Here is a 26,291-nt window from a genome sequence, read left to right as displayed (position 1 = left end):
AGGAGATCTTGTGATTGGTTCAGTGGTATTTGCCTTTTATATATATATATATATATATATATATATATATATTTGGCATCTGTAGCAGTAGGACGTGCAGTAGGATGAGGCAGGTGGGGCAGAGCTTTTCCTGTCATACTAACGTATAAGCCAGAGTTTAGACTATATAAAGTATATAAAAAATACAAAGAATTTATTAGAAATGTATTCTTTGTATTATTCTAATAATTTTTATAATCAAAACTCTGAAATAAAAAGTATATGGCAGGTGAGGCACCTATCTTTTCCACACATCTCTGATCAAAACTCACCAAAGTTCCAGCAGTATATAGTGCATCCGGAAAGTATTCACAGCACTTCACATTTTCCACATTTTATTATGTTACAGCCTTATTCCAAAATGGAATAAATTCATTTGTCCCTCCAAATTCGGCAGACAATACCCGAAAATGACAACGTAAAAAAAGGTTGTTTTTTATTTTAGATTTTGGCAAATTATTAAAAATAACAAACTAAGAAATCACATGTACATAAGTATTCACAGCCTTTGCCATGCAGCTCAAAATTGAGCATAGGTGCATCCTGTTTTTCACTGATCATCCTTGAGATGTTCCTACAGCTTAATTAGAGTCTAAATGTGGTAAATTCAGTTGATTGCACATGCTTTGGAAAGGCACACACCTGTCTAAATAAGGTCCCACTGTGGAGAGATGAGAACCTACCAGAAGGACAACCATCTCTGCATCAATCCACCAATCAGTTCTGTATGATAGAGTGGCCAGACGGAAGCCACTCCTTAGTAAAAAGCACAGCAGTCCGCCTGGAGTGTGCCAAAATGCACCTGAAGGCCTCTCAGACCATGAGAAACAAAATTCTCTGGTCTGATGAGACAAAGATTGAACTCTTTGGCGTGAATTCCAGGCATCATGTTTGGAGGAAACCAGGCACCGCTCATCCCCAGGCCAATACCATCCCTACAGTGAAGAATGGTGGTGGCAGCATCATGATGTGGGGATGTTTTTCAGTGGCAGGAACTGGTAGACTAATCAAGATAGAGGGAAAGATGAATGCAGCAACATACAGAGACATCCTGGATGAAAACCTGCGCCAGAGCGCTCTAGACCTCAGACTGTTGCGACGGTTCATCTTTCAGTAGGACAACGACTCTAAGCACACAGCCAAGATATCAAAGGAGTGGCTTAGGGACAACTCTGTGAATGTCCTTGAGTGGCCCAGCCAGAGCCCAGACTTGAATCCAATTGAACATCTCTGGAGAGAGCTGAAAATGGCTGTGCACCGACGCTTCCCATCCAACCTGATGGAGCTTGAGAGGTGCTGCAAAGAGGAATGGGCGAAACTGCCCAAAGATAGGTGTGCCAAGCTTGTGGCATCATATTCAAAAAGACTTGAGGCCGTAATTGCTGCCAAATGTGCATCAACAAAGTATTGAGCAAAGGCTGTGAATATTTATGTACATGTGATCTCTTAGTTTTTTTATTTTTAATACATTTGTACAAATCTCAAAGAAAAAAAAAATTCATGTTGTCATTATGGGGTAATGGGGGTCATTCCGAGTTGATCGTGGCTGGGCTAAATTTAGCACAGCTACGATCATTCACACTGACATGCTGGGAGACGCCCAGCACAGGACTATCCCGCCCCGTATGTCAGTGCCGCCCCCCCGCAGCAGTGCAAAGGCATCGCACAGCATTTGCACTTCAACAGTAGCTCCTGACCAGCGCAACTTTAGTGTGCTGGTCGGGAGCTACTCATCGCTCCCCAGCCCGCAGTGGCTGCGTGTGACGTCACGCAGCCGCTGCGGCCCGCCCCCCGTTCGGTCCAGCCACGCCTGCGTTGGCCGCCGTAACACCCCCCCCCACACACACACACACACACGGAGACCACCTCTGCCTGTCAATCGGGCAGAGGTGATCGTTACGGCCCAACGGCCTTTGGCTGTCTGGCATGCGCCGGTGCATGCGCAGTTCTGACCTGATCGCACCGCTGCGATAAACTGCAGCATGCGATCGGGTCAGAATGACCCCTATTGTGCATAGAATTTTGAGAAAAAAAATGAATTTATTCCAGTTAGGAATAAGGCTGTAACATAACAAAATGTGGAAAAAGTGAAGCACTGTGAATCCTTTCCGGATGCACTGTATACTGCCACATCTTTGTATAATGCCCACATGAACCATTTGGCTCATATATTGTGTGTCAATCTGGCTCTGGTACTAGCCAGTGCCTCCTGACTCATTTACCTCACCGCATGTCCCTGATCTGTAAATGCCATGAGAAAATGTTGCTTTTCCATTGTGTAACTGTATGCTACCAATTGTTACAATTATGGTGAGAACTGTTTATTAATGTATTTTGTACCTGAAAAAGAAAGAGCTTAAAATAGATATGATCCCAAAAGACTTAAAAAGATTTAAAAGATTTTGGCCTTAGATCTCGATAACGAACAAGATATGAAGGAATTTCTACATACAGTAATACATAAAAACAACCCAGCCAAGTGCTTTCATTAGTTGCACCCAAGACCTGCGACTCTAAAAAAGGGGAATTGGCAACCCCATCACAAAATAACAAAATCTTAATAAAGGGCTGTGGTAGTTGAAGGTAGCAACACAGAAATTATGAAGCTGTAAACATAAAAACAATAAAAACAAAAGCAATATATATGTGTGTGTGTGTGTGTGTGTGTGTGTGTGTGTGTGTGTGTGTGTGTGTGTGTGTGTGTGTGTGTGTTAAAAGTTAATAAATACAATTAAATCCAGCAGCGGAGTTATAAAATAGAGAGGCTAAAACACTGAAAGGTTAAAAAATGAAATAGATCTTGATAATGAACAAGATATGAAAAAAGTTGACAGTGTTTGATACAATTGAAATTATTAATTTTTAAATTGCTACGGAACTAAGAAACACAGTAAAGAACTGTGAAAAATGAGAGTGATATTAAACAAAACAAAAAATGTAAGTGAGAATTTTTTTCGATATGAAGTTAAAGATTCAGGAGAAAATACAAAGCAAATTAGCATACAAATATACAGAGCTGGCCCTAGGCATAGGAAAAATAGGCAAATGCCTAAGGGCACAAGCAGCTTATGCTGATTAAAATGATATGTGACATGCCTATATTCTGTGTGTGACTGCTGCTGTATCTGCATACAAAATGCTAATGTATTCCTGGAAATCACTGTAACGTAGCATTTCGTATGCAGATACAGCCACAGTTGCACACAGAATATAGGCATGTCGCATATAATTTTAATCAGCAGAAGCTGGTGTGCTTCCTAGTGACATAGGAATGCAAATAAGACACAGTGCCTGACATTAGCAGAGATAGCCTAGAGCTGCCAGCTGACTCACACCAGGCATATCCTGCTGCATGGAATATTGAGGCAAGATGTATGAGGACACATCTGTATCCAAGTAGAGTCAGAAGTCACAGTGTTAGCGGCCGTTTCATTGCTGTGTACAGGTGGGTTGGTTGTGCAATAGTGTTCATCATATGCGTAAGGGTCATTATGTGTGTCGTGTATAAATGTATTAATAATGTGCATCATATGAGTAAGGGGCATTATGTGTGTCATTATGTGTATAAGGGCACTAATAATGTGTGGAATATGTGTTAGGGACATTATATGTGTCATTATGTGTATAAGGGCATTGATAATGTGCAGCATATGTGTAAGAGACATTATGTGTATAAGGGCATTAATAAAGGTTGGCATTATGTGTAAGGCGCATTATGTTTATAAGGACATTAATAATGTGTGTCATATGTGTAAAAGGCATTACTGTGTGGCATTATGTGTATAAAGGCGTTACTAATGTGTGGTATTATGTATATAAGCTGTTCTACTGTGTGGAGTAATGTATAGAAAGGGCACTGCTGTATGTTCTACTGTGAATAAAGAGCAATATGGTGTGGTGTAATGTAAATAAGGTAAAGTGGTACTATTGCATGATGTAACGTGAATAAGGGACACTATTGCATGATATAATGTGAATAAAGTTGCACTACTGTGTGATGTAATTTGAATTGGGGGTAATATTGTGTGGGAAAGCCCCTCCCCAGCAAGAACACTTTTTGGGCTGTGCACTGAATGTGCGCACTGTTCTTATTTAAAATATAGGGGGTAGGGGCACCAAAATGAGGACTGCTATGGGTGAGGGGTGATGGTGCTGGGAAAGGGGCGCAGAATCAGAGGCGGAACTAGCAGCGGTGCTAGGGGGCACCAGCCAAAATCTTGCCTAGGGCATCATATTGGTTAGGGCCGGTTCTGCAAATAATAGGATTTTAATTACCTACCGGCAAATCCTTTTCTCGTAGTCCGTAGAGGATGCTGGGGTGCACATTAGTACCATGGGGGTATAGATGGGTCCCTTGGGAGCCAAGGGCACTTTAAGAGTTTAATAGTGTGGGCGGGCTCCTTCCTCTAAGCCCCTCCTACCAGACTCAGTCTAGAAACTGTGCCCGAGGAGACGGACATACTTTGAGAGAAGGAAATACACAGATAGTGGCGAGATTCATACCAGCTCACACATAGCAAGGCAAACCAAACTAACCAGCTTGAACAAGTCAGCAACAGCTGAACAACAGTACTTAACCAAGTAACAATGCAGTACTTAACCAAATAACAAGGCAGTACTGAACCAAGGAACTACTGCAGGAAAACGAAGCGCTGGGCGGGCGCCCAGCATCCTCTACGAACTATAAGAATAGGATTTACCGGTAGGTAATTAAAATCCTATTTTTGTCCTAGAGGATGCTGGGGTCCACATTAGTACCATGGGGATGTACCAAAGCTCCCAGTACGGGAGGGAGAGCGCGGAGGCTCCTGCAGAACCGATTGACCAAACTTTAGGTCCTCAGAGGCCAAAGTATCGAACTTGTAGAACTTGGCAAACGTGTTCGACCCTGACCAAGTAGCCGCTCGGCCAAGTTGTAAAGCCGAGACACCCCGGGCAGCCGCCCAGGAAGAACCCACCTTACGAGTGGGCCTTCACAGATTTTGGACAGGGCAATCCTGCCGTAGAATATGCATTCTGGATGGTGAACCACCTTCCCTGTCACAGTTACATGTGTTGTATATATTTTTCACCATTGGGTGATACATAGGTGTCCTTAAAATAAGTTGCCTTTGGGTCTGCAATATATCTTGGTATACCCTGAACTCTTTCAATATGTTGCTATGGGGCCCACAAAGTTCTGGCTACGACCCTGTCCTAGAGCTGTACCCAGTGGACTATGGGGGTAATTCCAAGTTGATCGCAGCAGGAATTTTGTTAGCAGTTGGGAAAAACCATGGCCCTCATTCCGAGTTGTTCGCTCGCTAGCTGCTTTTAGCAGCATTGCACACGCTAAGCCGCCGCCCTCTGGGAGTGTATCTTAGCATAGCAGAATTGCGAACGAAAGATTAGCAGATTTGCGAATAGAAAATTCTTAGCAGTTTCTGAGTAGCTCCAGACTTACTCAGCCATTGCGATCAGATCAGTCAGTTTCGTTCCTGGTTTGACATCACAAACACACCCAGCGTTCGCCCAGACACTCCCCCGTTTCTTCAGACACTCCCGCATTTTTCCCAGAAACGCCAGCGTTTTTTCGCACACTCCCATAAAACGGCCAGTTTCCGCCCAGAAACACCCACACCCACTTCCTGTCAATCACTCACCGATCACCAGAACGATGAAAAATCCTTGTTATGCCGTGAGTAAAATACCAAACTTTTGAGTAAAATAACTAAGCGCATGCGCTCTGCGAACCTTACGCATGCGCAATAAGCGACTAATCGCAATATAGCGAAACTCGGCAACGAGCGAACAACTCGGAATGAGGGCCCATGTGCACTGCAGGGGAGGCAGATTTAACATGTGCAGAGAGAGTTAGATTTGGGTGTGGTGTGTTCAATCTGCAATCTAATTTGCAGTGTAAAAATAAAGCAGCCAGTATTTACACAGGACATTTCTAAAACATCAATAGCACAAATTACCTTTTTTTTTTTTTGCTATCGTATAATAGTATCTCTGTATGGATTTTCTCCTGACCTGTAGCTATGTATTGCTGATATATATAGTGAATAATACAGTTACCTACTTGCTGCATTAGTAGTGAGTGAGCGGATAGGGCATGTATAAAGGCAGAGCACTAGTATACAGATTGCACATCTGAGGGGAATGCTAATATCTTATACCCCTTTTCCACTAGCTCAAAAAACACGGGTAAATGCACGGGGTCGCGCATTTACCTGTGTTTTTTGCTAGTGGAAACAGCTCCCTCAGGAAAAACCCGGATCAAGTGACCCGGGAATCCTACCCGGGTAGCTACCTGGGTAGGACACGGGAATGATCCGAGTAAGGTGTAGTGTAAACGGAAGCCATGTCAATGTGACACAACTCCCGTTTACACTGTGTGGAAGGGCAGCACTGGGAGATCATGTGATCTCCCAGCTCCGCCCCTGCCGCGTCACCAGCAGCGTCACCAACCTGGCAATATGCCGGGATGGTAAATGCTGATGGGAAAGGGGCCGATGCGGGTCACAGCCGGGTAGCACCCGTGTCAGGCTCCCGGCTGCGACCCGCATCGTAGATGGAAAAGGGGTATTAATAACACGCGGCGCAACCACATATCCCGAGTAAAACAATCAATGCTTACTTTCTTTCAACCATTTAGACAGCGAAGTCTGCACTAATGTATTCTTTCTTTATAAAGATATTGTTCTGAAAAAATTGAAACAAGCAGACATATTGCAAACTGTTGGGATAAAGAATCATAGGATGATTTATTGGTTCCACTCACATAAATAGGATTAAATACTGCATATCATCCTCAAATGGCATGTACATAGTCCAGATCCAAATGTACTTCTCAATGCACGGTGGCGATGCTTTTGCACTCGCTGAGTAGCTCCCTGCCTGCGCAGTCTAGCTGATATCATGCAGTTGCCGCGGCCCGCCCCCGCAACAGTCCGGACACGCCTGCGTTGTCTGGACTGCACCCCACCAACGGCGTTCTACTGTGTGTATTATTTGTAAGCGCCACTACTACTGTGTGTATTATATTTAAGCAGCACTACTACTGTGTGTATTATATGTAAATGGCACTACTACTGTGGGCATTATGTGTAAGTGCAGGGCTGCCTCTACCATTAGGCAGTTGCTTACGGTGCCAGTAACTGAGGGTGCAACCCTGAGTCTGCTTATCACAAATTTAAGGATTGCTCCGAGAGATGCATCCTTGTAAAACTTAATGGAGCCAGCACACACAGCGCCCCAGTAGGCAGTTATATAATAAAAGCCTGGCGCTGATTGTGCAACCTAATAGACTACAATGTGTAAAATTGTGAATAACACTCTCCCCCTTCCTTCTATAACCCCTGGTACCGCACAGGATAGCTGGAGTTATGTGGAGGGTCAGCGCTCCCTGTCAGCGTCTCCAGTGGCGTAAGTTCGTCCCAGTTGCCCGGAGGCAAGATAAATATTGGCGCCCCCCTGTTTCCTATATCAAGATAAATGTGTGTGTGTGTGTGTGTGTGTGTGTGTGTGTGTGTGTGTGTGTGTGTGTGTGTGTGTGTGTGTGTGTATGGAGTGTTCTGAAAAAAATGTATATACTGTATTTATACATTTAATTTTTTTTTATTTAAATCACACATTTCTTTGCAGTCATACCCAGGGTTAGAACCCATGACCTGTTACACTAACAGCAGACACTTTACTGATGGAGCTATTTGCTCCTGTAGAGGAAGCATGAGAATGCTAACTATATGAAGTTACGTGTAATTGTCAGAGAAGTATTTCATGTAGTTAAAATTCTCATATTTCCTATACAGAAGCAAACAGCTTCGTCAGTAAGGTGTCTGCTTCCAGTGTAATAGGTTGTGGTTTCTAATCCTGGGTGTGACACTTGTAAAATGTGTATAATAAAGAGGGTGTGATTTGTAAGGTGCAGGGACCAGTGAGGAAGTCGGCCACTGAAAAGACGGCGTCAGCTATCAATTAACTTAATTCAATGGTGTCACAGAATGGGAGGAGAGGTGCCCCCCTTCAGAGCAGGAGCCCGGCGGCAGATGACTCCGTTGCCTCCCAGAGTTCTGCCTCTGAGCGTCTCTGTGTGTGATCTGCAGGGAGAAAATGGCACTGGTGAGCTGCTGGATCCGCTCTGAGGAGAAGCTCCGCCCCCTGTTATGGCGCGTCTTCCCGCACTTTAAGATTATACTGGCCTGAGGTAAAACACATTGCTAGCAGTAGAATACCTTCCTGATAGCCCAGATGACCAGTTTTAAGGGTATCGCTGGCCCAGGGCGCCCCTCACAGCGGCGCACAGCAGTGCCTCTGAGCCCTCCGGAGCACCGCTACAGCGCTGCACTCCTACCCTGATGTCATTATTCTCACCGGTTCCCCGCTTGTTTGGTCGCCAGCAACCTACTCATCACCGACGGCTTCTGGCTCTGTTAGGGGGTGGCGGCAGTGCTGCGGGAGTGACCAGTCGCCTCGGGGGCTTGCGATCATCCCCCTCATGAGCTCAGTGTCCTGTCAGCGGAGATAGGGGCCATTAACCTCAGAGGGTTGGACACTACTCCCCTCCTAAGTCCCACGAAGCAGGGAGGCTGTTGCCAGCAGCCTCCCTGTGCCTAACTCTTTAAAAAAAACAATAAAACTAAAAGAACTCCTAGGAGCTCCCCTAGCTGTGACGGGCTCCACCGGGCACATTTTCTAAACTGTCTGGTAGGAGGGGCATAGAGGAAGGAGCCAGCCCACACTATTAAACTCTTAAAGTGCCCATGGCTCCCAAGGGACCCGTCTATACCCCATGGTACTAATGTGGACCCCAGCATCCTTTAGGACGTAAGAGAAATATATATAAACTTAACTACAGATAAAGTGATCATGAGCTGCTGCAACACCACAAAGATATGCAGGGTGGTCTTCAGGTTGCCAGTGGCCGGGCTCCCGACGACCACCATACTGGCGCCGGAATCCCGATCGCCGGCATACCGACAAATTTTCTCCCTCTTGGGGGTCCACGACCCCCCTGGAGGGAGAATAGATAGTGCGCCACCGTGCCCGCAAGGGGCTGATTTGCGCTCGCCCAGCTGTCGGTATGCCGGCGGTGGGGATTCCGGCACCGGTATGCTGGTCGCCGGGAGCCCGACCGCCGGCAACACATACTACACCCAGATATGCAGTCACAGTATTATGAAACTATAGCCAAACTTTCATGGTACAGTGAATACCACAACCAATGTACTTCCAATTTAAAATATCAAAATATAAGATACCAACTCAACTAAAATAACAAATACAGATAATTAAACATATAAATCAAATCACCAAACTTATTTATTATTACGTTTCATATAGCACATAATCTACCAATGATACAAATTTAAAATACACAGGTCAAACTCACACAAAATTTGCATTACCATAATGTGACTACATCCAGACAACAGAACAGCCTTGGAAAGTCCTCTTTGCCTATACTACATTAGCGTTATCAGTGGATAACAGTAGTGCACACTTACTTGCAAACAATGCAAACCATATCAGTGGCGGAACTAGCGAGCGGTGGGCCCAGGTGCGACAAAATGCTTTGGGCCCCCCCACCTTATCCCGTCCAAGTCCACCCCCTCACCCCTGAAGAGAGGATCTGGGCCAGGGAAGTAGATACTTAGCAACAGTGCCGTAACTAGACATTTTAGTACTGTGTGCCAGAAACGGCATCGGAGCCCCCCCCCCCCTATGTAATCCAGGGGCAGGGCACGCCTTAGGCGCGCGCAAAAAATATAGGGGCGTGGCTTCACGGGGAAGGGGTGTGACCACAAAATAATACCAATTCATATAACGGTGCACAGTAGTCTCCATTATTCAAGTTACGCCGCACAGTAGCACCACTACACCAGGTAGAGCCCCTTTCACACATTACGGCGGACAGATTCCCCTTTTTACACATTATGGCAAACAGCTTCCACCTTTTACACATACGGCAGACAGAGTCCACTTTTTACACATTACGGCAGACAGCATCCCCTTTTTTACATATTACGGCAGACAGCGTCCCCTTTTAACACATTACGGGAGACAGCATCCCGTTTTTACACATTACGGCAGACAGCGTCCCCTTTTTACACATTACGGCAGACAGCGTCCCTTTTTTACACATTACGGCAGACAGCGTCCCTTTTATACACATTACGGCAGACAGAGTCCCCTTTTTTACATATTACGGCAGACAGTCCCCCTTTTTACACATTACCGCAGACAGCGTCCCTGTTTTACACATTACGGCAGACAGCGTCCCTGTTTTGCACATTACGGTAGACAGCATCCCCTTTTTACACATTACGGCAGACAGTCCCCCTTTTTACACATTACGGCAGACAGCGTCCCCGTTTTACACATTACGGCAGACAGAGTCCCCTTTTTACACATTAAGACAGGCAGAATAGAAAGAAAGAAAGAAGTAAAGAAAGAAAGAAAGAAAGAAAGAACAGATGATACTTACTGTCTCCGCTGGCAGTCAGGCTCCTCAGTGCAGGCAGACACTGTCAGGCAGCCGCAGATCCTGGGCAGGGGAGAAGGAGGAGGGAGGGGGACTTGGGAGCCGCAGCCTCTCTTTCCACATGCCCACCGCCGCTGTGATGACGGAAGCACATCCCAGCGGCGGAGGAAAGCCTATGTGGAAGGAGAGGGACAGCAGCAGCAGCGCCTTCACCAATTACATTGCGCTGCTGCGGTTCCCTCCTCCACCCCCCTCCTCCTCCTTCCCCCCCCCCGCCCCCGTGGCCGCTGCGTCCCTGCTGATCCTCTGCTCACCGGGCGGCGGTGGCCCGCAGCACACAGTGGCATGTAATGAGTCAGTTTGACTCATTACATGCCGTGCTAGCTTTGGGCCCCTAGACAGTGGTGGGCCCCAGTGCAAGGCACTGCTTGCACTGGCAGTAGTTCCGCCACTGCATATTATCATTAATATTGAATTTTTATATTTCACAATTAAATGGAAATATTGTCAGTAAGTAAGAATAGGGAACGGATTGACCTCATCCTGGTAAGTGGTGCCTCATTCAATAGGTTTTAAAGATGTGCATAATGTTCAAGGCCAAACAAGCAGGATTAAGGCTGTTCAAAACAACTTCAGCCTGTTTAAACCCGTTTAATGGTTTAGAACCCTATTTATTACTTGTTATGGACTAATTTGAGCAAATTTAACTAAGTGAAAAATGTTTCACTGAATTTACTGATTTCAGTTGAACCATTAATGAATGAGCCTCAATTCATGAACACACCATGAGCAAAGCCCACAAAATAGTCTCATTTGGTGAAGTTTTCTTCTTTTTTGGACATTTGGATTATCTATATTAATTACCCCGTGCAGTGTGTTATTACCCGATATTTAAAAGGGCAATGCTTTTACTAGCTGTGTCTTGCTAATAAAAGCCTTGCCCTTTTAAAAATCGTGCATAAACATGCTCAGAAGTGTCGGGTTTTACAACAAAATAAATAAATAAACCTAACCCCTAAGTCACATTTCACCATGTAGTTGAAAAACATATTAAATATTGTAACAGATAATACTCCTTTCAAACACCAGAAATAACCTGGGGTACTAATGTGTGGCATTACAAAACCACAATACCTGGCGCTGTGATTGATTACAGATAGATGTAGCGATCCCAAAAGGGTTTTTGGTTTTAACCCTTAATGCAAAAGACTATAAAAAAACGAAAAAACTGGGACTGCGCAAATCAATCTGATGTGGATATTTATTTTTACATAAAATTACTTTCTACACATATACACATACATATTTAGATACCGGCCAGCATCACATAAAAAATACTACATAAAATATAATTAGTATAATACTAAAATATCTTTTATATATATATTTCCACTCTAAATCAAATGGCTGATATAATCTCCATTCATACACTTTTAAGAGCTTCTTTAGAGACCTCTCCGACAAATTTGGCAATATCACTAAGATGAATATAGTCAGAATTTAAAATGTCCAGTACCCTTTGGTCAATTTCACATCACCATGTGGGATTCTTTTTCCTTAAGGTGTTAATATTTCATCCAAGTACACGTAATTTTATTTCCTTGGTCCCCAACGAGACTTGATTAATCACTTAGGCTTACTTTGTGCATAGTAAAACTTCTGCTGATTAACTGTGCAGATCATGCGTGATTAGATACTTTTTGTATTGCAACTTTGTAACATTCTTTCAAGATATGATACATTGCCTGTATAGTGTCCTGAACGCCACCCCTCCCGGCTAGTGATAGCCTTATCTGGAGCCTCCGGGTTCTTTCTACGGCGTCTCCTCCCCCGACAGCAGTGGGGTTTCTTATGCCTGTGGCCGGCCGGCCCGCTGATAAATGAACTGTTGATTCCTGTATAGGGAATACTGACGACAGACGCGTTTCTCCGCCTTTGATTACCTCGGCGGCTTCCTCAGTGTCGGACACTGAGGAAGCCGCCGAGGTAATCAAAGGCGGAGAAACGCGTCTGTCGTCAGTATTCCCTATACAGGAATCAACAGTTCATTTATCAGCGGGCCGGCCGGCCACAGGCATAAGAAACCCCACTGCTGTCGGGGGAGGAGACGCCGTAGAAAGAACCCGGAGGCTCCAGATAAGGCTATCACTAGCCGGGAGGGGTGGCGTTCAGGACACTATACAGGCAATGTATCATATCTTGAAAGAATGTTACAAAGTTGCAATACAAAAAGTATCTAATCACGCATGATCTGCACAGTTAATCAGCAGAAGTTTTACTATGCACAAAGTAAGCCTAAGTGATTAATCAAGTCTCGTTGGGGACCAAGGAAATAAAATTACGTGTACTTGGATGAAATATTAACACCTTAAGGAAAAAGAATCCCACATGGTGATGTGAAATTGACCAAAGGGTACTGGACATTTTAAATTCTGACTATATTCATCTTAGTGATATTGCCAAATTTGTCGGAGAGGTCTCTAAAGAAGCTCTTAAAAGTGTATGAATGGAGATTATATCAGCCATTTGATTTAGAGTGGAAATATATATATAAAAGATATTTTAGTATTATACTAATTATATTTTATGTAGTATTTTTTATGTGATGCTGGCCGGTATCTAAATATGTATGTGTATATGTGTAGAAAGTAATTTTATGTAAAAATAAATATCCACATCAGATTGATTTGCGCAGTCCCAGTTTTTTAATGTGTGGCATAATGTGAATAAGGGGCTCAATTGTGTCACATAATCTGAATAATGGGTGCTGCTTTATATCATAACGTGAATAAGGTGTACCACTGTGTGATGTAATGTGACTAAAGGGCATTACTGTGTGGGGTTGGGTACAAAATGCCGGTGGTCAGGATCTCGACTGTCAGAATCCCAACAGCGGGATCCCATTCCTGGTGAGTATTGCAACCCTAACCTTAACCCCCCTCCCCCGTAGCCTAACCCAAACAATCCCCTCCAGCAGCCTAACCCTAACCATTTCCTTCGGCAGCATAACCATAACCATCTCCCTAGGGGAAGTGGTTACAATACCATCCCCTCCCTAGTGCCTAACCCTAGCCCTAAAACTAATCCTAACCCTAATACTCCAGAACAGACAGCATTCTGACCATCGGGATTACAATATGGGGATTCTGAATATCAGGATCTTAACCACCGGGATCCTGACTACATCCTACTGTGTGACGTAACGGGAATAAGAGGCACTACTGTGCAGTGTAATGTGAATAAGGTTGCAGTATTGCGTGGCGCATTTTGAATTGGGGGTACTTTTGGTTGACCATGCCCTTTCCCTTTGAGACCATACCCTTTTGGAGGCACACATCATCCTTATTCAAAATATTGTGGGGGGGGGGGGGGGAGATTCTTTCCTGGCATTAAACATTGACTACTTGAATTCCCCTGACACCACAGAGTCCAATCAACTAATCAAATACAGTAAAGAAGAGTGGTCTCAGCAGGAGCGTTTCAACAGAGATGAGGAACTGTGTGCCCTCCGGGGTGGGCCCCCTCCTCTGAATGGCGCTGTAGACTCCGGCATTGTGCAGGTCTCTGGAAACATGGCACCCGCCATGTTCTGGAGACCAATTTGGCTACTGCGCATGCGCTGTGGCCATTTTGGCATTGATTTCCGCCGCAACCACAGCGCCCGACGCTGGACTCCGGAAAGGTACATATTAAAAGGGGTGCATTGTGTGCATAGCACCCATATGTAGTGTGTACATGGCACCCATTATAGAAACGCCAATAGGTCTCAGAAACTCCTACATCTATTTGGGAGTAGTGTTCCTTGATGGCCAGCACAAACATATTCTTTTTTTTGCCACATTTTTATACACTGTAAGATCATTTCCACTATATGCTCATTGAATATATTGTAATTTACATACATATATTGACCACCATAAACTGGATAACATGCTGATATGATTTAATACCTACTCCTATATTGTCACCAACCACATTTTGAAAACACACAATAACTATTCATTGCAGCCTTCTGTTACTATGATTATCTGATGTGTATCATCATTTTCTGGAGAACTAACAGACATTCTCTTCTATTTTCTATCATACCATAAATCAGCATTTAGTAGTCTATTTTATAAGCCTTGGATTGAGATAAAGTGGATGGAGACAAAGTACCAGCCAATCAGCTCCTAACTGTCATGTCACAGGCTAGGTCTGAACAATGACAGGTACAGTAGGAGTTTACTGGGATTCCCGGGCTTGCAGTAGGGATCAGTGTAGGAAGCAGGGAGAGTGGATATGGAGGACAGTAAGGGTGGGTGTAGGGAGCAGGTAGGATGTCGGGAGCAGCACGGGAGGGTGGGTGTAGGGAGCAGGGAGGGAGGGAGGGTGGGTGTAGCAAGCAGGGAGAGAGGGTGGGTTTAGGGAGCAGCATGGGAGGATGTAGGGAGCAGTGAGGTAGGGTGGGTGTAGATAGCAATACTTACTATTAGGCGGGCAGCCATGTCATTTCAAATGTAGCGCTGGCCGCCAGTCAGTCAAAACTGGCAGTCCGGCAGCCAATCAGGAGCTGCTGCTGCGGCCGCTTCCCTGACTGACTGCCGGTCCGCCAGCTCCGATTGGCTGGCGGGTGGGGCTACATCTGAAATGCCGCTGGCGGGGTCAGTGTATCCATGGATACCGGCCAAAGCTTTAAATACCCTGCTGCCACCCGGGCCACACACCGGGCAGTGCTGTGCTATACTGCTCGAGCTGCTTGGCAAAAAATGCACATAAGCAACCTAATTAGGGGAATCCCGGGATCGGAGGCTCCAATCCCGGGATTCAAATACCGGCATTTTTGGGCCAGATTCCCAGGATCCCGCCTTAGGTGGTACTTTATCTCCATCCATTAGTGACAACATTCTCCTGTACTTTCTGTCTGAATAAAAACCTAACGCTGGCATTTAATTCGGAAATCTGTTTTGCTTATCACATAGCCATTGGTCCACTGTATATACAGGTTGAGTATCCCATATCCAAATATCCGAAATACGGAATATTCCGAAATACGGACTTTTTGAGTGAGAGTGAGATAGTGAAACCTTTGTTTTCTGATGGCTCAATGTACACAAACTTTGTTTAATACACACAGTAACTCACAGTTATTAAAAATATTGTATTAAATGACCTTCAGGCTGTGTGTATAAGGTGTATATGAAACATAAATGAATTGTATGAATGTAGATACACTTTGGGGGTCATTCCGAGTTGTTCGCTCGCAAGCTGCTTTTAGCAGCTTTGCACACGCTAAGCCGCCGCCTACTGGGAGTGAATCTTAGCTTATCAAAATTGCGAACGAAAGATTAGCAGAATTGCGAATAGACACTTCTTAGCAGTTTCTGAGTAGCTCCAGACTTACTCGGCATCTGCGATCAGTTCAGTCAGTTTCGTTCCTGGTTTGACGTCACAAACACACCCAGCGTTCGCCCAGACACTCCTCCGTTTCTCCAGCCACTCCCGCGTTTTCCCCAGAAACGGTAGCGTTTTTTCGCACACACCCATAAAACGGCCAGTTTCCGCCCAGAAACACCCACTTCCTGTCAATCACATTACGATCACCAGAACGAAGAAAAAACCACGTAATGCCGTGAGTAAAATACCTAACTGCATAGCAAATTTACTTGGCGCAGTCGCACTGCGGGCATTGCGCATGCGCATTAGCGACTAATCGCTCCGTTGCGAGAAAAAATTACCGAGCGAACAACTCGGAATGACCCCCTTTGTTTAATGCACAAAGTTATAAAAAATACTGCCTAAAATGACTCAGGCTGTGTGTATAAGGTGTATATAAAACATAAATGCATTCTGTGCTTAGACTTAGGTCCCATCACCATAATATCTCATTATGGTATGCAATTATTCCAAAACACGGAAAAATCCGATATCCAAAATACCTCTTGTCCCAAGCATTTTGGATAAGGGATACTCAACCTGTATTTCCGTTTTCCACAATAAATGAACTGTTGTTTATTTCTGTTTCTGTATTGTCTGATTGTTAAGTCGTGTCATAATACAAGCCTCACTACGCTGCGTGTCTTTTCTGTGTCTTTTTACCTGAAAATTCATCTTAGTCAATGTGATGGGACTAGGACACACCAGTAGACTGTGCTGACTGAGGGGTCTATTTACTAAGCCTTGGATGGAGATAAAGTGGACGGAGATGAAGTACCAGCCAATCGGCTCTTAACTGTCATTTTTAAACCCAGTCTGTGATATGGCAGTTAGGAGCTGATTGTCTGGTACTTTATCTCCATCCAAGGTTTAGTTAATAGACCCCTAAATTTGATATGCAACATATATCTGTATGTCTGTGTGCCATTGAGTCACCCAGATATACAATGTCCCTTATCAAATTAACTAAGATGCATTATAGGGTAAAAAGGTGCAAAAATGTCACCCAGCGCTAGCAGAATCACTCTGGACCTGGCGTGCTGAGAGGGGCTGTTTGGCGTGACTGCAGCAATAATGTATCAGGACACATCTGTAGATGACTGGAATGTTAGAGCTAGTATTGCCAGTGCCGTAACTAGCTATGTGCGCTGTGTGCCTTGCCCGCAGCGCAGTATGAGCTGGGGCGCATCCAGCCACCAGCAAAATGTATATACATGTAAGTGATCTCCGCCGCCTTTCAGCAATTCAGCAGCGCGGAAAGCTGCGAGCAGTAACCCCCCCCCCTCCACCTCATGGTGACATTCAGCCGCGCGATCGTCTCCGCCTCCTCCCCGCTCCCCTCCCGAGCTGGAGCTTACTGTGCAGCAGTGCGGAATCCCCACCTCAGCTCATGTTAACACTGTGCCCCCCACCCGCAGCAGCGCCGGACTACTCTGTACAGAACAGAGGTGTCGGAACGGAAGGAGCAGCTCACCCCCCCACCCCAAATATGAGAGGCGCCACCGCCGACTTGCAGGAGAAGCGAATCGCGGCGCTACGGGACACTGGAGGGAGCGGCAGCGGGCACAGGACAGCGCTGTCTGCTCTCTGCTGTGGAGAGGAGAGCAGGCAGCATGGCCGCCATCAAGGGGGTTCTATGGGTACAACTGTCCCCGGCCTGGCCACTCTGACAGAGAGTGGAGGGCCCAGGCCGCTCTGCCTCATTCCGCCGGCCGCTCTTACTGCCATTGTCTCCCTGCCCTGCATTAAAGTGATGGCGGCCCCGTTCTCACGTCGGCGCTGCCCACCTCTCACCGCCTGCTGGGGGACTTTCACTGCTGAAGCAGTGAACAACCTGGAGGAAAAAAAGCCCTGCCGCCGGTACCGGTGTACAATAAAGTTAACTGTGCGGCGTGACGTCATGACATCATGCCGCCCGCCTAGTGAAAATGAGAGGAACCGCCAGCGCCGGCCTGAGGACCAGCATGGGAAGGAAGAAGAAGATGCTGACACTCACAAGAAGGGGGGTAAGTGAGTGGGCTGGTTCTTTGTGCAGGCTGTAACACCATTGCCTGCTCATTTAGTAATCATTACATGCTGATTTGTGTGCAGGGTTGTAACTGTCTTAAATATTGAGTGACTGTCTAAAAAAAAAAAAAACATTGCTCGCAGTGTTCCACCCTTTCACCCTTACAAAATAATAATCTGGCATCAGAGGTAATTGGTTAGAGATGCCACATATAAAATAGTTTCGGTTGTGTACAGATAATGGTCATGGTCATGTGGGTGGGGGCGGGGATGGGGGGGCCCTGTCTGTTTTGACAGTCCCGGGCCCCACAATTTCTGATGACAGCCCTGGCAGGCAGCGCTGATGATGGAGAGTACACTGCTGCGATGCAGAGAGAATGGGGAGACAGGAAACAAGGAAGAGGCAGCAGGACAGCTCTGGAGACTGGTGAGTTAAGTGAGCGCAATGTAATGTAGCGTAATGTGTAAAATAGGGGACACTGTCTACCGTAATGTGTAAAAAGGGGGACCCTGTCTGCCGTAATGTGTAAAAAGGGGGACGCTGTCTGCCGTAATGTGTAAAAGGGGCTCTACCTGGTGTAGTGGTGCAACTGTGCAGTGTAATTTGATAATGGAGACTACTGTGCACCGTAGTATGACTTGGTATTATTTTGTGGCCACGACCCTTCCCCATGAAGCCACGCCTCTATATATTTTTCGCGTGCCTACGGCGCGCACTGCCCCTATCTTGCATGGGGGGGGGGGGGGGGCGCCAATGCCATTTCTTGCACACAGCGCCAAAATGCCTAGTTACGGCACTGAGTATTGCCATATCTACCTGTTCTTATATTTTTTTATTTCGCTTATGTAGCTTGAATATCATTTGTACTTTGTCTACTGCTCAATCAACTACTATACAAAAATATAATTGGAATAGTTGTGCTGCCTTTCAGTTGAGATCTGATCTTCTTAGTCCTCCCTTTTGTTAGAGGCTGTCTTGGTACTAGACAAGCCTAAATAAATCTGATAGTGCTATGCGTTTTTGCAGTAAAAAAAACAAAACAAAAAACTCCACAGCCTTCATATTGAATAATATGTGTAGCAAGCAGTAGGCCAGGGGCAGAACAGTATTCTGTCATTGACAGCAACGTTCCAGATAAGGCATTGTATATTGCTTTGTATGCAGCTTAATGATACGAAGCTTAGGAAATTTTGAGCAATGCACTTAACATATAAAATATATTACTTTCATGATGAATTGTAATTTATTAAAAGACATCACGGCAGGCAGGAGAATTAAACCTCATTACATCTTCTGCTAATTGTTTTAAATAAACTTTTCAGAGATATGCATTGATAGCTCATGCTGTATTCAGTATTGAACACTGACACAAATTATAGTGGCACTTTAGAACAATTTACCTACAACTGAGGCAAACAAAATTCTGAGTTACTAGGGCAGACCTACAGTGTAGGCCGCGTGATCTGCCATTGAGAACAGAGACAGAGTGAACGGGTCTGTGTAATTTGGCCTATTTGGCCTGTCTGTGAGTGTCAGGGGTAACGTTATACAGTCCTCAGTAAGCGATAGGAAAGGATAAAAGTCAGGGACATGGGTTGCCCATCATATGGTTCATCATCGATGGCACCATTGGTGTTTTCAATTGATTGCAGAGTAAACCATAAAGGGAAAACCACTGATTGTTGATCTGTTAATGGCAGTACTAGCAGAGACATACAGTATGACAGTTGTTGAGCCAATCAGAGAAGAAGGGTAGAAATTTGATGTGCAATATAGTATGCTGGAAAGAGCTGTGTGCATACCTCTCAACATGACCCTCTCCGGGAGGGACAGAATGCTTTGCTTCTTGACTTCCCTTCTAATTCATGATTGCCATCACCTGTGCCAAAACACCTTTCTTATCCATTAACCTGTTTAAAACAGGTGCCAGCAATCATAAATTAAGAGAAAAGTCCAGAAGTATTGTGTCCCTCCTGGAGAGGGTCATGTTGGGAGGTATGTGTGTGCACGTGTTAGTGTGAAACATTGCACATTCACAATCGAAAACATTGGACCTGACCATCGGTAGTAAACCATCCATGGTTGCTATCAGTCAATGCACAATGGTCATCCCTCCCAGAGCCCCCGGACAAAGCAGAGAAGGTCCTGCACTACTTTTGAAATCTGAGGAACAGGTGCATAATGGAAGCAGGCCAGAGCTGCCAACTGGTAGCACTGGTGGACAACACAAGGTCATGAACAGAAGAGAAATAAGGGACTGTACCATGCCACAATATAAAGCCTAGTAGTGCTATTCACAAAATGATATAGGGACACAATGAACACAATCCACATTTAATAGTAAATGTGACGGGAAAATAAAGCCACTATTCGTACTGCATAAATTAAAATTACCGGAAAAATGTATCAAGATACAAGTGCAGGGACACAGCTTGAAAAAAATATCTGTGCCAATGAATAAGTACCTGTTGGGGATCACAGGAGGGAAGGGGGGGTTCTCTTTATCACTCCGGCAGCCGAGATGTTAACATATCTCGGTGTTATTGCTTCCTTCTTCATTTTGATAATAGGCAAAGTAGGAAGAACTATAGCCACATGGTAAGTGCCACTATAATACTTATCCCGCTTTGTTGGCTGCATCCAGGTCTTCTTGCTTATCACATGCAGTGCATAATGCTAAATATATCATAGAACATTTTGTTTTGATCAGAATTGAAAAACAAATTGTCAGCAAATGTAAAAATATTCAAATATAAATACCTTTGAAATTATTTTTGCTCTACTCATCCGTCTGCAAGTCGCACAGTACATATGCTGTGTGCTGATGCATTGTGTCTGGCCCCAATGAACAACCACAAGATCTCATAAACATGACGAGATCTCATACACAGTCTGCCAAAGACGATGATGCTGAATAGCACACATACTGACCGCTAATCCTGCCGATATGTCAAATAAGCATAGGCCACAAAAGTGCACTTATCGATTTTTAGTAAAATCATATAATCTTTGGGACCCATAGGATTTACATCTTGCAAGAAAATGACACTGGGGCTGATTTAGAGATTTACATAAATTCCATATTTCTGTAAATATACTGTTTTTTTATCTGCACCTGCACAGGAGATGCACTTCACATACGTAGAACTGGTCCTGGAACGTCAATCAAAGCTCCCCAAACGCTGCAGCATGGTTTCATGCTGCTGGTGTTTAGGGGCAAAAACAGGGAGTAATCCAGAAAATGGGGGTGTCAGCTCCATTTTATGAGCATACCAAAGTCAGTGGCTATGTCTTTCGAAGCAGCTTCACAGGCAGATTTTCCCAGACATGCTAAGTAATCCTGAGTAATGGGTTACTCTGGTGTTCGATGTGCATGCAGTTGATCCAGTGGTGCATAGGAAGTCATCAGTAGGTGTATTTTCACATGAGATGCATACTCAGGTGTGATGTTAATGTATTAGAATGCTTATTATTTGTAGACACTCCCTTACTAATCTGTGTAAGCCTGAATCTTCAGTGATGGTCCCTGGGACCAGGGGGATACTAGGAAGTGGGTGGTCCAGTGTGCAGTGTGCCTGGAGTTGGGGATAAAATAAAAAGCACAGCAGTGAACTCACATGTCTCTGTGTCCTGATGACTGGATTTACAAACGTATGAACAAAACATGGTATCAGAAGAAGTTTAACTTGGACTGCTAGTGCTCTCAGAGTGTGAAAGAATCTTGCAGAAGTCTGTGGCTGTGATACTCTGTGTCTGCAAAACCTGCCGTGTGCTCCTATCTTCAAACAGTGAGTAACCATGGATAGACTAGCTCCTCCAACCGGCATGCTGATGTCTGGTAACTTGTCTGAAAACTGGAAAAGATTTAAGCAAAGGTTTAATATATATCTTACTGCATGTGGAGCTGATTCAGAGGCTGACAAAACGAAGGCATCCATTTTCCTCCATGTGGTAGGCGAGGATGTGCTGGACATTTATAATAGTTTTCAGTTTGATGAGGGGCAGAATATGGTGCTATCTTCTATAATGCAAAAGTTTGAAGATTACTTTGTGCCAAGGAAAAATGTGACATATGAAAGATATGTTTTTCACATGTGATCAGAAGTCTGTAGATGGATTTGATCAGTATGTTACAGAGCTGCAATCACTCAGTAAAACCTGTGAATTTGGTGATTTAAAGGATTCACTGATTAGAGATCGTATTGTCTGTGGAAATCCTGATAATGGACTCAGAGAGAGATTGCTGAGAGAGCAAGACCTAACACTAGAAAAGGCAGTGACTATGTGTAGATCTGCAGAAATAACTAGATTTCAAGCCAAAAAGTTACACAAGGAAGCTGATGTGCATATGGTGCAGAAAACAGAGCCATGCAAACCTCCATTCTCAAGACTGAAGCAGTCTAAGCCACAGTCTAATAAGGAAATGTGTAGTAGATGTGGAAATGCTCACAATACTAAAATGTGCCCTGCTTATGGTAAAACCTGCATGAAATGTGGTAGACTTAATCACTTTGCCAAATGCTGTAAAATTAAAAGTAAAACAACCAAAGTGCATGCTGTTAAACAAACAGATGAATTCTTTGTGGATTGCATTGAACTTTGCAGTGCAGATAAGAAAGAATGGATTGTCCCTTTAACTGTGAACGAGATTGTCATTCCCTTTAAGCTTGATACTGGCGCGCAGGTGAATTTAATATCGTTTTAAGACTAAGAGACTTTTAGAGTAAAACCAAAAATTCATCCAGCCAAAGTGAAAGATACAGGGTACACTGGGGAGGAAATTCCTGTGAAAGGTACATGCTTAGTGACTTAGTGAAATATAAGGGACAACAGTTTAAAACATCTCTACTGATTGTGGATAAAAATGTGCAACCGATTCTAGGATTAAGTTCCTGTGAGAGATACTAAGCTTGCTAAAGAAAGTTTTTATGGTGACATCACAAGTAGAAGATGACTGCAAATCGATGTTTACAGAATACAGAGACTTGTTTGAAGGTCTAGGTTGTTTGCCTGGAGAGCATAAAATAAATATAGACACGCAAGTTTCTTCAGTGATACACCCCTGTAGAAAAGTGCCATTTGCGCTGAGAGAAAAACTGAAACAAGAGTTAAATCGCATGGAAGCCTTGGGTGTGATACAGAAAGTTGATGAGCCTACTGAATGGGTAAGCTCCTTAGTAATTGTTGAAAAGAAAAATGGACAACTCAGAATATGTCTAGACCCCAGAGATTTAAACAAAGCTATTAAACGAGAACATTTCAAACTACCAACCAGAGATGAAATCATGTCGCAATTTGCGGGAGCAAAATGGTTCAGTAAATTGGACGCATCTTCAGGATTCTGGCAAATGAAGCTAGATGAGGCCAGCTCAAAGCTTTGTACATTTAATACACCAGAAGGTCGATACAGATTTCTTCGACTACCATATGGAATATTGTCTGCTCCACAAGTATATCACAAAAAGATACACATGATTTTTGAACATATTCCAGGTGTTGAAACAATGATGGATGACATTATTGTCTGGGGATCTACAAAGGAAGAACATGATTCTAGATTGAGACAAGTAATGGAACTTGTCAAGAAAGTGAATCTAAAGCTAAACAAGGACAAATGTGAATTTGGCGTGAATACACTTACCTTTATGGGCGACGTGGTCTCGGATCAAGGTGTAAAACCAGACCCAAGGAAAATATCAGCCATAGTGAACATGGAACGTCCTAACAACAAAGACGACGTCAGAAGATTCCTAGGAATGATTACTTACTTAGGAAAGTTTATTTCTCAACTCTCTGAATGAACAGCCTCTCTTAGATGGTTGTTGGACAAAGATAACGAGTGGATGTGGTCACATGAACAAGAAGAAAGTTGGCAAAACTTGAAACAGATCATTACAGAGCAACCAGTGCTAAAATTCTTTGATCCTGAGAAAAGAATAAGAATTTCAGCAGATGCTTCACAATTTGGCCTAGGCTCAGTGCTGTTACAAGAACATGAGGATACATGGCAACCAGTAATCTATGCATCAAGAGCACTGACAAGTGCTGAAACAAGGTATGCTCAGATAGAAAAAGAACTTCTAGCGATCACATATGCATGTGAGTGATTTCATCAGTTTGTGTATGGTCAAACATTTACAGTGGAAACTGACCACAAGCCATTGGTAGCTATCATGACTAAATCATTACATGACTGTCCCATGAGAATTCAACTAATGTTTATCAGACTACAGAAATATGATGTACACTTGCTGTACTGTCCCGGCAAATACATGCACATTGCTGATACACTTTCTCGTGCTGTGGACAAAAGTGAAGGTTCCAAAAGTCTGTTGGATGAAGAGATAGAAGCCTATGTTAATTTTATTGTAGCTTCTCTACCAGTGTCTCTTGCAAGACAAGAACAGATTAGGAAAGAAACTGAGACAGATGACACAATGAAAGTGTTGAAAGATATAATTCTGAAAGGTTGGCCAGCAGAAAAACATGCGTGCCCGCTGTCTATCCATGATTATTGAATGTACCGCAGTGACCTTACAGTTGTCGATGGTATTATTTACAAAGGCAATAGGTTTGTCATACCTGCACGACTAAGAAAAACTATGCTGTGCAAGATACATGAAGGCCACTTAGGAGAAGAAAAATGTAAGCGGAGAGAGCATGAAGTTATGTATTGGCCAAGAATGAACCAAGACATAGCACAGACTACAGCTACATGTGAATTATGTCTTACGTATAGACTGAAACAACAAGTCGAGCCACTGAGTCCTCACGCAGTGCCAGAGAGACCGTACCAGAAAGTTGGCGCAGATTTGTTTGATTGTAATGGGAAAACGTACATTGTCGTGACTGATTATTACTCTAACTACCCTGAGGTGAAGACACTACATACAACTACTAGTAAAGCCGTAATCAATTGCATGAAGTCAATCTTTGCAAGGCATGGTGTTCCTATGGAAGTGTTCACTGACAATGGTCCTCAGTTTTCCAGTGCTGAATTTAGACAATTTGCTGATGAGTGGGAATTTGTCCATACTACGTCAAGTCCCCACTATCCACGCTCAAATGAGTTGGTGGAAAGTTCAGTAAAAACTGTAAAGAGTCTCATGAAAAAAGCTCAAGAAGGGAAAGAAGATTTCTACAAAAGTCTTTTAATCTACCGCAGTAGATTTACAGAATGGACTTTCTCCTGCACAAATGCTGATGGGAAGGAGGATTAGAGCAAATCTCCAGATACATGATCAACTGCCTAATACATATAACTCAGCGTTGGTCAGACTGAGTAAGGAACGTCAACAGGCGAAACAGAAACTGTTCCATGACAGGCGAGCAAAAAGCTTATCTGATCTAAAATTGGGTGACCAAGCCCGTCTCAGAGATCACGAGAAAGGTATTTGGGTGCAGAAAGGTATTGTGCAAGCACAAGTAGCACCAAGATCTTATACTATACGTACAGAGCGTGGAACGGAAGTAAGAAGAAATCGGGTGGATTTAAGATCTCAACCTAACCATAATGAAGACAACATGACTGAAGAATACCCTTCATCTGACATGTATGATGATCCTGATAATGGTGAACAAACCACGATTCTAGAAAGATCCAACATGGTCGATGAAACACAGACTGTGTATGAAAGACCTAAAAGGGAAATACGCAGACCTGAGAGACTCATTGAAACGTGTTAGATGATGTTCTTAATATGACGTTGTTAATTGTTGCATTGAAGCGTACAGGGCTTATCTTTAAATAAAAGAGGATGTGATGTTAGTGTATTAGAAGGCTTAATATTTGTAGACACTCCCTTACTAATATGTGTAAGCCTGAATCTTCAGTGATGGTCCCTGGGACCAGGGGGATGCTGGGAAGTGGGTGGTCCAGTGTGCAGTGTGCCTGGAGTTGGTTAGGGAATAAACAGCACAGCAGTGAACTCACATGTCTCTGTGTCCTGATGACTGGATTTACAAACGTATGAACAAAACATCAGGCATTTACATTTTGTCACACAGTCAGCGACACAAGTGTCTACCTCTGGATCAGCTCCATTGTGCATTTACATATAGTAAGTGCAGATGCTTTAGAAGCTAGTTAACTTTTTTGTGCATACAACATTGGAAAATAAATATGTAACCCTTGTATAACTGAAGCTATTTCCCTCCTATAGGTATAACTTTACCATAACTGTATCAATATCTATTCATGAAGAACAGGCCTGCTCAGCAGTGCTAGCTTTGTATCCAACTCAGTGCAAGTAGCATCAGTGGATACTAAAACACAGGAACAACTCAAAAGTGCTAGTATGTGGGAACAGCTTGGTTCACCTATGCGTATGAAGGGGATGTAGTTTCTTTCTATACCAGTGG

General features: G+C 44.0%; 1 protein-coding gene across 17 annotated transcripts in view; it reads right to left on the bottom strand.

Moving 5' to 3' along the window:
• The window catches only part of UNC13A (unc-13 homolog A), a 425,576-nt gene that overhangs the window by 377,871 nt on the left and 21,414 nt on the right, over window positions 1–26,291 (bottom strand). The window lies entirely within an intron of this gene.

This window comes from Pseudophryne corroboree, chromosome 1, assembly GCF_028390025.1.
Source record: "Pseudophryne corroboree isolate aPseCor3 chromosome 1, aPseCor3.hap2, whole genome shotgun sequence".
In the NCBI taxonomy this organism is placed as follows: Eukaryota; Metazoa; Chordata; class Amphibia; order Anura; family Myobatrachidae; genus Pseudophryne; species Pseudophryne corroboree.
This window is presented reverse-complemented; position numbering and strand designations above follow the sequence as displayed.